Raw genomic sequence first — 16,312 nt, 5'->3', positions numbered from 1 at the left:
AACCAATATCATGGGTTACACACAGCAAGCAACAGGATCGCGTAATCCCTTCACATCTCGAATAATACAGCCTTGGCGGCATAATATAAGACAACAACAAATCAATAATGAAAATACAGCCTTGAAGGGCATAATGGAAGATAACACAATAATATCACGGTTTACAGGCAACAGTGAGATTGATTAAAACTACAATGAAAGCAAAAAAAATAATAATAATAATATCATGGGTTACATGCAACAACGAGATTGTGTAAAACTCTCACATAGTGTGGAACACCACCACATTTATTATAATCGCATGGCCTTTATCCTTTGCTGTTCACCGGATCACACTGCAAGCTTACCAAGGCCTCTTGTGAGGGATTTCACGTCTGGGCAGCACGACGGTATAGCCCTATCCATGGTAATAGGCGCCCAGGCTACATATGTGCCTGTTAGAGCGTGGACGGCGCGTCGAAAGTCCATCAACAGCTTGAAGTCGGTATCAGTGATGTACTGTTTGAGAGCGTTGAGCACGCACCCTGCGAACGTGCGGTTGCTCTCATGGGGAAAACGGATGGTGTTGTACATATTGAGCCAAGCTAGAGCGGTCTCGATGCCATCTCTCCTCTCCAGTACACAGGCCAATCCGTCCACGACGGCCTCTATAACAGCCGGCTCGTTCATTTCCGCGCTGCCTTTGTGCTCTGGGTGATGAGGATTGTGACTGTAATGGTGATAGAAGCCCTGGTTTGCCATTGCGGTGAGAACCGTGGCTCCGTCGATGTGGGCATGGTGGTCACACTTTACTTCCCCCTTCTTCTCTTGCTCCTTGATCGCTTCCTTCTCCATGAAGTACGCCATGATACCCGAGTAGGCGGTGGATTCTATGTCGCTCGTCTTACTGGAGTCGTGAATCAGTAGGTCTCTCACGTAGTATCTGTCGGCCAGTAGATCTGACCAGGGACTGTCAGTGACACCGACACTGGCTTGCTCCAAGGCTCTGGCCACTATAGTTCCGACCATGGTCACGAACATGGTGTGCGTTAGGAGCGCCACATGATGTTCCCGTATAGGCAGGCAGGCTTTCACCGCGTCGTCGCATTCGTCCGCGCCGTGGCGCTTCTCGCGTAACCTGCATATGAGGGTTACTAAATTGGCGGTTTGGTAACCACGGTCATCTGTGACAGGTTGGAACTTCATACGGTGATTTTTGGAGATCTGCAACAGCTTCTTGTAGTGCTCCTTCATAACCGCCTGGTCGTAGACATACGCAAGCCTTTCGGGGATGAGGGGAGCTGGAAGACGTCCAGCTCTGCCTCGCGTGGCTCCTTTCGCCTGGCCTGCCGGTGTCGGTGAAGGCATATCGACCGGTGCCTTGTCGACCGAAGCACCTTTGGCTGCCCTGGGTCGCGGAGTGGTTGCTTTTCTTGACGACATGGCGTGTCCAGAGACAATGTGTTCTAGCGGCGTGCAATGGGCAATGATGTTGAGAGTACAGTATGCGTTACATGTTAATAGTTAATATTGGTGCCGATAACGCAGCGTACGGTCCACGGAGGAAGGCGACTTGGTAGATGGTGCCTGCTAATGTGAATTTGGCTGTTGTGGGCCTGGGTTGCGGGATGGTTGGTTTGGCGAAAGCATGGGTTGTCCACAATGAAATGTTTCCAGTGGTGTACAATGCAACAAACAGACAGAGTGTGCGTCGCGTTACATGTTGATAATTAAGGTGGTAATGCACATTAACCACGCCAGACCGCAAACTGTGAAAGAAGGCGACTTGCTAGACATCGTTGTTACGGTAGACCTCGGCGGAGTGCACCTGCACGGATATTGGGAGGATGGTGACATGTCCACGGTACAGTTCTTTATTCTAAAGAACCAACATTGGTTCTGCCGGCCGACCTTCGCCCAGCGTTGACACACATAGACCCGGTCCTGTGAGCACATGTCGCGCTCAGTTATACTGAGAGCAGTGCTATATGTGATATTGTACATGCCCGCTGGCGCAAGATGTGACCATGTGGAGTATCTAACCAGGTCTCCGCCGTTGTCGATGCGATAGATCCCATGGAGCTCATTGTTCGAGCATGTGTACCAAGCCGTAGTCGTGTAATGGTCCGGGTTGTCGGTAGGGCATGCCAGCTGTACCCATGTGGCATTGTCTCTCCCCTGAGGCGGCTGTCCGTAATCGATGGTCGCGAGCTCCTCGTCTCCGGCGCTAGCAGGCCGGGGTGTAACCGCTGTCGGCGCGAGCTCCTCGTTTCCAGAAGTGACGGACTCGAGGGTGTTAGCTGTTATGTTGTCCGAAGCTCTATGCGATTCCAAGGGTGAGCCTCGACACAGCGTGAAGTCGAGAAACAGCACAATCGCCAGTGTGTTCAGCACAATGCTTGCCATGGTAACCCTCGCTGGTCGTGAGATTGTGATGCGTCCAACGGTATGCGAGGCTAATATATAGAGTGCTGCGTGTGAAGCAATAGTCCTGCGCGCACACTTCTGCGCGCGTTACAGCAGTGGGTATTCCGCGATATCCCTGCGTCTCGCGATGGTAAGTTCCACCGAGGAGCGCATTCTTGTGCAAATGAGAATCAACAACGGACATGTCAGAACTGACAATGCAACAGATAGAGAAGCCATAATGTTCAGACGTGTGAAGGACTGCTGGTAATCGTCTGTCAGCTGTTCGCAGTGAGACCGCATAGCTCGGTCCACTTTCTCCATATACTTCATTCTTTGAGTTTTTGTGTCTTTGATGAGACCGTGCACATCCTGGGCTCGCTGCCACAGACTCGACGTTTCCACTGTAATGTCGTGGACGTAGGCGAGGGTCTGGCGTAGGTCTGCGTTCGAAAGGGAGTGCGCTAGGGTGAGCAATCTGGGCTTTGCGGTGCGACTGAAGCCGTGCTCAGAGCCTGATGAGTCCTGGGATGTAAGAAGACTGTACGTTTCCGTGTGCGTGTCGTAACACACCGGTCCGTTGCAACGTGGTCCGCATTGTATCGGACACAGCAAATCTAGCGTACCGGCGACAGAGACCTCACACGAGGGGACTGTGGTCTCGTCTAGTTGCAATGGGTCGCACAATCCCCTCGAATCGCAGTAAGGCATTTTGTAGTTCTGGCTGCCGTCTGTTATCATGGAACTAGTCAACCAACACACTCTGTTGTTTTGCGAGGTGTCGACAAACGACATGTACCACCTAGATAACGACAAAGGCTCCCATGTTTCCCGGTGTGTGATCAAAGTCAGTTTGGACGCAGACACAGATTTGCTTGCCACCGGAGTGTCTGTGTGAAACTTTACGCTCAGGTTCGGCTCACAGCCTGTCATATCCGATCGCACTACGCCTTCGGCGCACAGTATCAGCCGCCGTTCGGCCGCTTCGATGATTGTGACCAGAGCGGTTAGCTGCGTGGAAAGTGTGTACACTCCGATCTTCCACGTTTCCAACATATGTGTCAGGCGAGTACTGTTGTTGCTCAGCCGCGACGCTGTGTCAGTTTGCTTTGCAGGTAGAACTTTGGCAATTTCGCTCAGGCCTTCTTCTATCACGGCCCTGTAATATTCCAAGACATCTATGCTTCTCGGTGAATTGTACTGCTGCGAGCCTCCGGTGTCGTGTGTTCGCGACTCGGCCGTGCGATCCGGCATCCTGTTCACGATGTGAGTATCCAGTATTGCGGCTAGGTCATTGTAACTGGCGTCCAAGGACTCTACCGCGCGGTTGTATCCGAGAAGCGCGGTCCGGAGAAGCGTGTCGACCTGATTCCAAGTTCCACTCAAACACAGGGCGTCGCATCCCGTGTGATACTCGACAAGTCCTTTGCATGCGATCTGTGCACACGAAGGGTGTGCGATTCGCGACTTTGAGAGCTCCAGACCCAAATCAAAGTTGTACGTTATGTATATAGGCGGGTCGCTTCTTCGTATCTTCCACTGAGCGGGAGTCAATATGACCCTGTGTTCCTCCTCCGTAGTTGTGCGAGCATCGGTTGTGGCGTTGGGTGCGATTTCGTCGGTGCCACTGCAGCACAAGCACAGCGCGCAGCAGCATAGCAAGGCGATTGCATCGCGCCCGGTCATTGTAATTTTCTATATCGGTGTTCTGTGGATCGAGGGCCCGAGTGCACACAATATAGCATCACAATGCACACTATGTTGATTAATAAAGCCAGTACAGTAGCGACCAAAGAGAGCGCTGCGACACGACTCTTGGCGGAAGCCACACGAGGCACGTTGCTTTGTAAGCGCGCCTCAGCCTCATACGCGACTGTTCCGAGGTCCGCCACCGTAGCGTTTGCCTCAGCGGCAAGCTGTTCCGTTGCAGAAACACAGCCCTTTGCCCACATCACATAACCCCCGTGAGATCTGGTCTCGTCGCCGCAAGTCTCATTGTAACACAACCGTTCCGTAATGACGCGTTGCACGCGGGTGTTGATCGATTGTATCTTTCCGATCTCGGATGCCACCTGATCTAGCAACGGTCTGCGTTCGCGTTGGTAGTATCCGCACCCCTGTCTATTGACCCTGGTGTCGTGAGAACCAAAGGCAAACGGCTTCAGGTCGCAGGACAAATTAACTGCGAGCGCTCCGTGGTTCGCGACGACGATCATTTTTAGCACCACTCCAGCTTCCACCTCAAACCCCCGAATGTCTGCCGGGTACCCGGTTCCACCTTGAGGCCAACCGTTCTCAACCATATTAGCCAATGCGAGGCACGAGCTGGAGCGCTGCAGACATTGAAGGACGAGGGAAATCTCGTGCATTTCGGCGAACACACCAGCCTCTCCCTTTTTCTCGACAGTCTGCTGTGTAGTGTTGGCGGCGCGAGACAACCAGACCGTGTCTTCGAGTGACAACACGGGCTCGCTCATCGATCGGCGTATAAGCCCTATGTTTTCGAGTAGCGTTTCCTTCTCCGTTTTAGTCCACGCGGGTAATGTCACCGCGAGCCTAGTGTGCCGACGATCGCCGGGTACGCTTTGAACGCACCCGATGCCCAGTAGAGTGTGCTCCGTGTGTTTGACAGCGACGCCGAAGGGCAGCGTTCGAAGCGATTTCCCCGGTGTTGTCGGTGGAACGTGGTAGCATATGGCATCCTTGTCTGTGTCAACAAACACGACAACTCCGCTCCGATTCAGACGGACCGTCTTGGCTCCGTACGGTATGTAGCTCATTTCTTGTGCGCCGTTGGCCGCTGTGAGTTTGCTGATAGGCAAAGTGGAGCCTACGTTCATATCAGAAGACAGCCCAAATTCCAACTCGGGCACACCGGGTATCGACACGAAGCTTTTCACTCGATGAGGTTCGTCCGACACCCGTCTAAAGAACATTCCGGCCTCTAGCTTGTACACACCGTTAACTTCTGCTGACGAATACCCCCCGTCGCCAAACGCAAAGTTTCTCGTGTAGCGGTAGTGTAACGTCCTGAAATGACCAGCGGCTACCTCGACCGCGTTGGCTAGCGCGGTGAACAGCGGCGCGCTACTAGCCCTGGCGAACGTGTAGTCGAGGTAGCCTACGCCATACCGAGCGACACCCCATCTGGCCATGTCTAATGCGAGCACCGACAGTTCTTCTGCGCTGTACATCAACGTGTTCGCCGAGCGTGCGTTGTATCTGTTTGTCGGATTAGGCGGTCCTACGCAATCGGGTCCCAGTTCGTACGCAGCAGACGGCAGAGATACTATCACGCCGGCTCGATTGTTCGAGCGTCTGCTCAGCTCGTCGAAAACATAGAGGCCCGACAGTTGCAGCCGCCTAACGTCCGCCACGTCGACGACGAGCTCGCGCTCATCGGAATACCGTTCGGCTCTCCATATCTGGGGATTGAGCGCATCGCAGCCCTTTTCTAATGGGCCGCGCACGTTGGTCAGGTCTAAAAACGCACCGTGTCGAGACACCACATAGCCCAGCGTCCGCAATTTGTCCTCCGCCGAGATCTGCCTGGGCGTGAGTCCCGCGAGCAGTTCGGCGTGAATACCCCTGGCGAGCATTAGCTCTGCCAATGCGCTAGAGGTCAATCCCGGTTTCACGTCAAACCTAGATCCGTACGTTGCGCTGACAACATCCAAGTCGAGAAGTGTGCCTTCCTCCAAGTTCACATCAATCACGGCGATCCGAACGTCGCTCCTCAAGAGCGCCAGCCAGTCTAGCACACCGGATAGTTCCTCCTGGGTCGGCGTCGTCAGAGCGTTACTACCGTTCTGAAATCGGATTTTCACTCCGACTGCAGTCCTCCACCTTTGACGCTCGATGATCGTAAGAGCGCGATTAACCGCGCTGGGAACGCACAGCTCGCCCTTTGCCGGAGCCCCCTCGAGTGACCTCACCGGTATACGGGTGCACTTAGATCCCCTCGCAAGGTTGTCTTGGCCCGTGGGCAGCACGGCCGTGTTCCTGATTGCGAGAATGTTAAATTCTAGCAGGGTGACATCGCATCGCATCACGTCCAAGGGAGCGGAGGGTGCTTCTGCGGTCGGTCCTTGCCAAGATGAAAACACTGCCGGTGTCACGACGCAGAAGATCTCGGTGTTTGGTGTTACGGATCCGTGTACGACTCTGCTTCGTCCTAGCGTAGATTCTCCCTGATTGTAAAAAACCTCTAACTTCCAGTTGTTGTTTGAGCCGGGGAGACCTGAGATCACGCGCGAGAACGGCACACAGCTGGGCGAACAAGGCCCGTTGGGGTCCGTGTAGTCCACCGTGTTCGCACAATGGCAATCGGCGTGTCGCTTGTGCTTCCAAACATATTCCAAGTGTATTCCTCGTGTGATTATAATATCTGTAACGTTGCCGTCAGAGTCTACCTGGTCGTACCACAAATCCACTTCCAAGTGTCTAAATACACGGACACACGGAGGCTTGATGATCAGCGAAATGTCCAACACGTAGACGAAGAAGCCCCGCGTGTAGTTCTTATCCCACTCGGCACCTTTGGCGATATCGCATCTGCGATCCACGCGGGTTACGGTCGAGCCGGTCGCGGATACCAATAGAGGGGATGTCGTTTTCATAGGCGAGACACGTTGTACTCTGTACCACTTGACGTCTGTGGGTCTGAAAACGTGTTGAGCGCCCAGCGGTACGGTTGCGCTGGCTCGCACGATTAGCGTGTCGCCGAAAACGTCTACCGGTAAAGGGTCTTCGTGTGTTAATTCAATTTTAACACTGGTAGGATCCAGTCCGGGTGACATAAACGGTTTCAATATGTCTTTGTGCATTCTCGCCGCCGTGTCGAGCAAAGACAAGGTGTTTAGGGCGTAGTACAGATTTTCGGCGACTTTCGACCCATCGGCAAACAAACGGCCAACGTCGGTCTTGCCGCACTCGTCGGATCTCGTAGACGGTGAAAAGTACTCGCATAGTTTCATGAACTCTTCCTCTGTCATACCCACCATCCAGAGTTTAGTCAGCTCGTTCAAAGTGTCGACTAGTGCCGTCGATGCGGGGGGTTCGGCTAACGTGCGTATAGGTGTGTAATCGTCTGGGTGGCCGCATATTGTATCGTGCCAAAGGGAACCGGGTAGGATGACTTGCTGGTCCGACGGACACGTTTTGTGCAGGACACATTTTTGGAGGAGGGTATCTTGGTGGTCGCTCGCCCTAACGTGATAACCATCAGGGCAGACATCCCCACATCGACCGGCAAACAGATGAGGTTGCCCCAGCGGACACCGATATCTGCAGATTGGCCTCCTGGTGTTGTCGCAGTAGAGTATCACGTGCGTCGGGTTTGGACAGCCGACGTTACGCTTACAGGTGCTCAAATTAGACTCAGTGTGTACATACGCAGCTCTCTCGTGGGCTGTTGACAGTACAGCCAACATGGACAAGCAGATGCCCACAGGCGAGAACAGAGCCATTGGCGTGAACTTTCACACACGCACCACGACAAACCGTTCGGTTAACGTAAACGGATTAGTAAAAAAGAAAATGCCTACTCCACAATGCCTAACGTCTCCCCTCGTCGGACGCTGTTGAGTCTGTTCGATGGCACTGGTAGTATATGTAAACCGTTCGTGGATAACGGGTGGTTGGTGCGGAGGCTAGATGTCGACGGTCGACACGGCGCCGATATCGTTGTGGATATCTTGGACTGGGATCCGTCTAAGGACTGGTCCGGACCACCTCCCGATGTGATATTCGCAGGTCCGCCGTGCGAGCAATACAGCATGGCCAGAAGTACGGCTAAGACGCCGCGGAATCTGACGCTGGCCGATTCGCTGGTGGCTAAAACCGCGGAGATAATCGACTATTTCCACAAAAGAAACCCCTCGCTACAGTACTTTGTGGAGAACCCTGACACGAGCATGGTGTGGAAACGATGGGTCTCTCACAGGTTGTACCATGACGTAGGCAAACACCCAAAGAGCGTGACCGCTGCAATGCTCCGCAAGAACGGCAAAGTCAGCCAGTGGAAGCTGACAGCTAAGGTTTCGAAGGTGTCTCGTGGAGACAAACATGTGATGCGGCTTGATTATTGTCAGTACAAGGCCAAGTACAGGAAGCGAACGAGACTGATGACCAACAACCCCTTTGCGGGCTTGATGTGCAACGGGAGGTGCGCTAGCATGGTGGGAGGAAGACATATAGAAGTGGCCCAGAGAGGCCCGAGGGCCCGCACTAAAGCATCACCTGGTGCACCAGGAAAACAGTACCATACTCGCGATCAGCTCCACGCTTATCCGGCGGCTTTGGTCAAGGTTATTTTCCAACACGTCGACTCTTCGCCCTCACGCACTAGGGACGGCATACACAAAGCAAAAGCGGAGCCAAAGTGGGATGCTGTGAATGCACGATAGATGCAACCCTTTGTCTCGCACGTCTGTGTGTTGTTGTTTTGTATTTGATGTTGAGCTGTGTATTGTGCATGTAAAACAATAAAGAACCTTAGAGACATGGTGCGTTGTCAGTGAAAGTCGCCTTTATTTTTTATTTGTTTGTTGAAAGACAATACAATTACACAGCGTGATTTATTGCTACACACAGCTCTTCGGAGTAATCGGTAGGTCGGGAGCAGCCGACCCGTGGGTCGGGAGCCGCCGACCCGTGGGTCGGGAGCAGCCGACTTGTGGGTCGGGAGCCGCCGACCCGTGGGTTTGGAGTAGCCGACCTGTGGGTCGGGAGCCGCCGACCTGTGGCACAAACCTAGCCGCCTCAGGCTGTACATTTCTCTCCAAATGCAGCACAGATAAACCTTTCCCATCCGAGGCAAAACACTTCAGGGTCAATTGTGCTCTGGACACACAGGCTACATAAGGGACAAGTGCACAAGGTTTTGACTCGTACCACTCAAACACAGATGGCACGGTTACACTTTACCGTAGCGGTTCTTGTGCTTGTCATCGCCGGAGCATGTGGCGGGATCGTCGATCGAGGATCTCTGCACGCCGCCATGCTCACAGGTCTGAACGCACACCCTACCATACGACAGGTGACAGTGTACGATCCGCAAAAGTCGATCATTAGGTGGCGTTTCGGGTCTAGTCCTCCGAAATGCGACTGGAGGATGACAGCCTATATCGTAGGCGATTACGCCGTGGACGAGACTCAGATCTCCATGGAATCGCACAACTGCTCGGAGTACACCACTCAGGACTGGTCGGGTACATTTCCCTGCGTATTCAACAGAGAAGATTTAACTACCACGTGCAAAGCCCCTCTCCCCGTAGGAGCGGAAAACGGAACGTGGCTCTTAGGCTACACGATCGTAGATCCCGAAAACGCCATGCTTCCACAGAAACCCCCACCGTTGAGTAGAAACGTCACGGCGACACCTTTCAAAGCAGAGCCAACCCTACAAAGTCTGGCGGGCTTAGGTTTAGCTAAAGCCATACAGATGTCCGGGGAGTACTCTGGGTCCGGCGTGATCGCATCCTCTGGGTACGACAATGTGTTTTACTTTACCCTAAATTCTAAAGATGTCATGTTTTTGTTGGATTTGGAGATAGACGTGTCAGAAGTGGAAAAGCACAGGGATGTCAACGTCTCCTGGTACGCTGGGACTGCGGGCAATAGACTGATTGTGGACATGCACGCATCCTGGTACAATGTAAGCGTAGAAGACCCATCCGAGGCCGACGGCGACGACTACTTCACCGAGGCCGACGCACCGTCGAAACACACGGATAGAAACAAACGTTCCCTGAACTTGGCTATGTTCGGAACCGCATTAACTGTAGCCTTCCGCGCTTCAGACCTAGTCGGCAAAGTGGAAGAAGGAATGAATCGAACGAAAACCAGCTTGGCTGCACTTGCCAATGACACGGCAGAGGTCAGCGAGGGCCTTCGCGATATCATAGCGAACTACAACGCTAGCCGCGACGACACAGAGACCGCTGCGGTGTCCCATGACTCTGTAGTCGACAGACCGACGCCCGACGCCCCGGTGAAACACACGGCGCGCACCATTGTGAGTTACAACAGAAACGACATAGAGTCTTCCAACACTACCGTGGATGGCGAGGTATACAGTTTACTTTACTCTGCGTCGTTAAAGACAGCAGAGCTCGAACCGAGACTGTGTCCCGTGATCACTCTGACAAGTGCCTGCGCTATCATGAATGACATTGTGTCAGACGAAACACAGCTGCGGAACCTTGGCGGCAATCTCACTGCGTTCTATCTCCGTGATTTGAGTAGATGTGAGCATAAAGGACAGAACTACATTTGCACCACAGGCAACGCGCGTGGGACGAAAGGACTGCTTATCGACGTAAAATACAGAAGTCCTGTGTTGAACTCCGACGATCCGGCGTGGATGGAGTTACCCATCGGACCTCTTGCGCGTTGCGCCGAGAGGGTTTACCAGCTGACTGAATGTGAAAGGCCCCAGCCGCCGGCGCGATTCACCGGACCGCCGCACAACATCAAGCGTGGCTCGATTCACAAGTTCTAACGGCCATTTCATTCGTATATTGGTTGCTTATTTGTATCGGGAGGGCCCTGATCTAATGTTGTGTATCTGCGGTGTTCTGTGTACTCCATCTGAATGCTGTAGTATACATCTTGCTTTTTATGTGTTTTCACACGTGAACTAAATAAAAAGAAACCTGTACTCAATGAGCGTGGTCTTAGTTCTTCTTTATTGTGACACAGCGACAACAAGCGAATGTGCTGTATGATCAACGGCGTTTTTATTCATACATGACAACACAAAGCGTGTTACAATAGCAGGATCACAGTAACACAAACAGCCATCGCTAGCTCCCTGGTTATGTCTAAAATGTCGCTAAATGTACATTGCAACGAGTTAAACACAGGGAGCTGTGTAGCTGTTGGTTTACGGCGTATGCTTTTCTGTCTTTGTCCAGGTGAGATTCTGGTGGTTGGTTCGAATCTTCCCACCGTAGCCGCTCCGGGTGACACTGTGGTGCTGCCGTGTCACCTGGAGCCCACGTTCGATGTCCGGGGTTTGACGGTGGAGTGGTCCAGACTCGACCTAAAACCTGACCCGTCCGACCGGCTCAGCCGAGTGGAGTACGTTCACCTATACAGAGACAAGGCGGAGGTCCCCGACATGAAGATCGCGTCGTACGTCAGGAGGACGAAGTTGTTTGCGGACGCCATGAAACACGGGGACATTTCCCTCAAGATTACGAATGTGTCGGAGAGAGACGCAGGCAGATACCGCTGTTTCGTACCAAAGCTACATAGTCGGGTGAAATTTACGATCGTCGAACTTCTAGTTGGTGAGAGCAAATGTTTTTGTTTGGGGTGTTGCGTGGTGCCAAACTCACTCGGGCTACAGTGTGGTGACGAGCGTTGACTCTTTGTTTTTTGGCCTTTAGATTCAACATTTGCCAGAAACTCGACAACAGAGACACCGTTGCAAACTCCAACGACCGCAAATCATCGAGACACTACTTCAACAAACGGTGAGAACAACACTCCGACATTTCTGTGTACGATTCACGTTTGGCCCTTAAAGTGTGTATTTATTTGCTGTGACATTGTTGCTTTTTCTACATCAGCAGATCGAACCGGGATCCACGTGATCGTAGCTGTCGTCGGCATACTACTTTTGGCTGTTGTCGGCTTTGTTGTATATTGTTCTCGCCCCATTTGCTCATGGTGCGCCGCCGTTAGACGCATTAGCGGTTTGATGCCACATCTTCCTCGTACTACATGAGTATGCAATTACGACAATAGCCTCATCCTTGCCACTTATTTTTTTTTGTTTTATGATCTGTGCTGCGGGCGTATGTTCTAATGTCAATGATGTACTTTGTGTGTTCGATGTATTCGTGTACCTTTTTGTGTTTCCTGAATTGAATAAAGTGTATATTTTGAAGTAATATCAAGATGTGTCTCTCTTACTTATTATTGCTATCGGACATGTACTCAATAATACTCAATAACAGCAAACAGGAGTAGTTCCACAGTGAATTCTTTATTTGTTGTACATAACAAACACCTAAACACATTATTACTGTTAAGTGACAAAACATTTGTGTTTGGTTTGTGCAGCAAACACTAGAGCGCTGAGTTTAGAGGTAGAGTGTACTCTGTTATGTTTGGGGCACGGGTACGTCGTCGACTTCTCCGTGGCTTGCACGCAGAACAACCCCGTTCCAGTTTGCCTAACAGTCACAGGCACCCCCCACAAACCCATAAGTCGTTTAGCCTCATTCTCCACCCGTTCGCCGTCAGGCCTGTCTTCGGCGCCGAATGCGATTGCGGGCAACCCCTGGCGTTCTTTCAGTAAGTCCACGAATCGGTCACCCAGAAACGTGACATCGTCTGCGATGGGATTGGAGGAAAGTCCCACAGAAAGGGAAAGGTGATGGTCGAACCCGGACCCGGGGAGATTGACCTGATCGTTGAACGTTTCTACGTATTCGAATCTGGTGCCCTGTTTGTAACAGTTGGGCAATCGCACTGATTTTCTGAAGGAATACGGAGCCTTGTCGATGGCCGAACGCCGTGTCGTTTCGCGAGGCGCGTTCGCGCACAGTCGCAAACAGCGAACGTCGTTCTTTGAAGCGCTCCGCGTTATCGCCTTGCTCAGGTCGCACAGGCTGCAGGACCGTGTCTCCTCTGGGTACGAAAGTAACACGTAGCGCAGAGAGACCTTCTCCATTTCTTGCAATAGAGGCCTGTACGCCTCTATGCCACGGACACTGCACAGTTCCACGGGCAGATACCATAGCATCCTAAGGCTCAACTTGGATTGCGAGGACGACGATCTGATGTACACGGCCACTTTACCGATTGCTCTCGTGAGCTCCTTCAGGCCTACGCCATCGGGGCTATCGGTCTGTTGGGCCCCTGGTGCCGTTGGCGTTACGCTCACCATGGACAGTAACGACTCGGCTATCACCAACAACAAACTACTCGCCATCGCTCGGCTAACCTTGCGTCTCGTCGCGCAGCAGGCCTTCACCGCATACCGCGCGTGACACGACGCGCAACACTTCATGTCCACGTCTAGATTCAACCGAGTCACGGGTCTTCCGGGCAGAAAGACCTCATTGTAACAAGGCCGACTTGTCAGCTCGCTGAGATGTCCTCTGGATGTCACAACGTAAGAATGCGTAGTCTTCCCGGTAGCGGGGTCGACATTGTCCTCCATGAGCAGCACTGGATTCACGGAGCCCCATTCTCTACGCGACGGCAGCGATCCAATCTGAGCCTGTGGTTCTCGTGTCACGCAGTACTGGATCAGATCGTTGAACGTCACACCTTGTCCCACGTGCACGGCGAACCTGTAAGGGAACGCCGCGGGTCTGTCCGTCAAAGTCCCCGGGTGGTTATTGATCCAGTGTATCGTGCCTTTGCGTTCTACCTGCTGGTCCGAAGGCGCGGTGCGAGAGGGCGCGTTTGTCGTTAGACACGGTGGACCGGGGGCTGTGGGGCGTTGGCGTATCCCATCGGTCGGTTTGACTTCCCGTTCCACCACCACCGAGTCTCTGTTCACGAAGGCGGCGCAGTCGGATGTAAGCAACTCGGACTCGGGGTCGGACTGCAGCTTGAAAGTTAGCTCCGGTGAAACCCGAGCCGATTCAGCTGGTTCGTCTTCGCTACGCGTCACGTCTACCGGATTGTCTTTCACGTACGGGTAATTCCATCGTTTGAAGGTTAGGTGGTCCACGCCCGTGACCGAAAGTCCGTGCAAGGACTCGTGTTCGCCGACGCTCTTGTCTAATAGTCCTCCGTTCTCGATCACCTCTTGCAGCGCAGGAGGGACTGTGGTGTCTTTTTCAGCATAGTACATGCTCATCATCCGGTTGAATAGCGGGTAATGGTGCATTATATCGTACTTCCTGGTCAGCATTTCTCGTGTCGCACAAACAAACAGCGAATGCATGCGCTCGCCTAGGTCCAGCTCCTCGGTGTCATTGCGTTTCACGTAATGCTCCAGGAACGCGGCACATTTTATTCCCTTCGACATACACATTTGCACCAGCTCGCTGTCAGCGGCAGCCAGCGAGACATCGACGAGAGGTTCTTGTAGCTCTATGTCATGGCCTGCAACACACTGGCGATTCTCCAACCCGGGCACCGCCATTTCTCGCACGATACGTATTTGACAGAACGTGGTGCGTTCCATGTCCGACCTCACCGCGTGGACACGGGCGATGTCGTCTTTGCGTAAGGCTAAGGCCGAACTAGACGAATTCCACAGGTGCCACACATTGGCCTCCGCTCCTCTTGTCAAGAAGCAGTGTTCCTGTAGACTAGGTGTCGTCTCGTCAGTAACAGCGGACTCGGCGTCCGAGTCCATCGGTGCGCTGTAAGGTTAGGTTAGTTCGTGTAGCAACTGTAGCAACACAGCACTTACCGTGTGTACGCCACTTACCCGGTTTTATATATATGCACGTGTGGGTGTGTGAAGAAGAAGAAGAAGAAGAAGAAAAAGAAGGAAAGCTTGAGGAAACAGAAATGAGTTCAAGTTGACAAGGCGTCGAGATGAACACAGCGATACTTACGTCGTTACTAGAAGCTAGAAAGTGGATAAACGCCGAGCCCTTGTACCCGTCGCGAAATCTGTAGATCCTATTCTCAGGACTACCGTACACGCCGATTGGTTTCTCTTCCTCCTTGAACGACGGCAACCTCTGCAGTTCTTCCATGGCAGATTCTACACCCAATCTCAACGTAGTGCACATGTGGTTATTTTGAGCCTGGACCATAACGTTGATGTCCAAGTGCAACAACACAGACGCTAGGAGCAGTCTCATCATCAGACTTTTGCCGCACTGCCTCGGTGCTAGGCAAAGCGTGTACGGATTTGCGTAACGCTCAAAGTCCTTCTCTATGTGATACCAGTGACTTTGCGTTGGTTTCGTGTGGTCGTACGCCTCGGATCCCAGGGGCGCTAGTCCGAGTTTGGACAGTAATGCGTGTTTGTACTTGTAGAGATTGTCGCCCAGTTGAGTGAGCGTAACACCTAACACCACACCTCGCAGGAGTTCAATTTGAAAGGGTTCCAGTCTCATGTCTTTGACTTGGAAATATTCAAACACCCGGTCGATCATGCTGCCGAATCTGCACATGACAGAATGCGAGTCCTGCTTACTAAGGGCGTTGGTCGTTTGCAAAGTCCGCATTCTCGCTCGAGCTCCTTCTAAGCCGAGCCGCTGTATCAAAAGGGCTTGCGCTGTGCGATTCGTGAGCAACTGCGTGTACTCGGCGGTCGTTTCGGTGTGTTCCCTCTCCTTCTCGCTGTCTCTCGTCATCTTGGACAGTCTGATTCGGATACAGTCCACCGACACCCCGATCGGAGCCGCTTGAGATGTACCGATGGGATCCCTGGCGAACTCTGTCAACAGCCACTGGGTATCCTCCGCGCACGGGGACAGCGCACCGCGGTGCAACATCGCCACCGCGGACGGAGAGTGTCGAGCGTACAGAAGCGACGATTATTTCGACCACAACGACGGCGCTGAACTCTGTCCCGCGCGACTTCTCGCGAATAGTCCTGCGTTGTGTCACACGGAAAAAGAACTGAGGTGTCCCACCAAGGCCTCTCTGATGCAGTTTGTCCTTCCGAATAAAATATACTTCAGATACTGCTGGTTATTTTCAGGCACACCTACAGACAACGACTACATTTTCACCAACGGAGGGGATGCATTAACCGATAGAGATTTGGTCGAACGTAACAGAATTATGATGACAAGCGAGCTGCCCAACTACGCGGACCTCGAACGCCGGTGCGATCGGCGACCCACGGCACTCAGGGCCTTTTGGTTAACCAGCGAAGGCGATTTGGTGTACGTGACAAGTAGTTCGGAGGACATGAAATTCCGGTCGATTAGAGCCAGAAACCGCGGTGTGGCACTATCGCTGTGGACCAGCAATCCGGAGCTGTGTGGTC

Source organism: Pelmatolapia mariae, linkage group LG3_W (genome assembly GCF_036321145.2).
Source record: "Pelmatolapia mariae isolate MD_Pm_ZW linkage group LG3_W, Pm_UMD_F_2, whole genome shotgun sequence".
Lineage (NCBI taxonomy): Eukaryota > Metazoa > Chordata > Actinopteri > Cichliformes > Cichlidae > Pelmatolapia > Pelmatolapia mariae.
The sequence above is the reverse complement of the archived record's forward strand: the minus strand, read 5'-3'. Positions refer to the sequence as shown.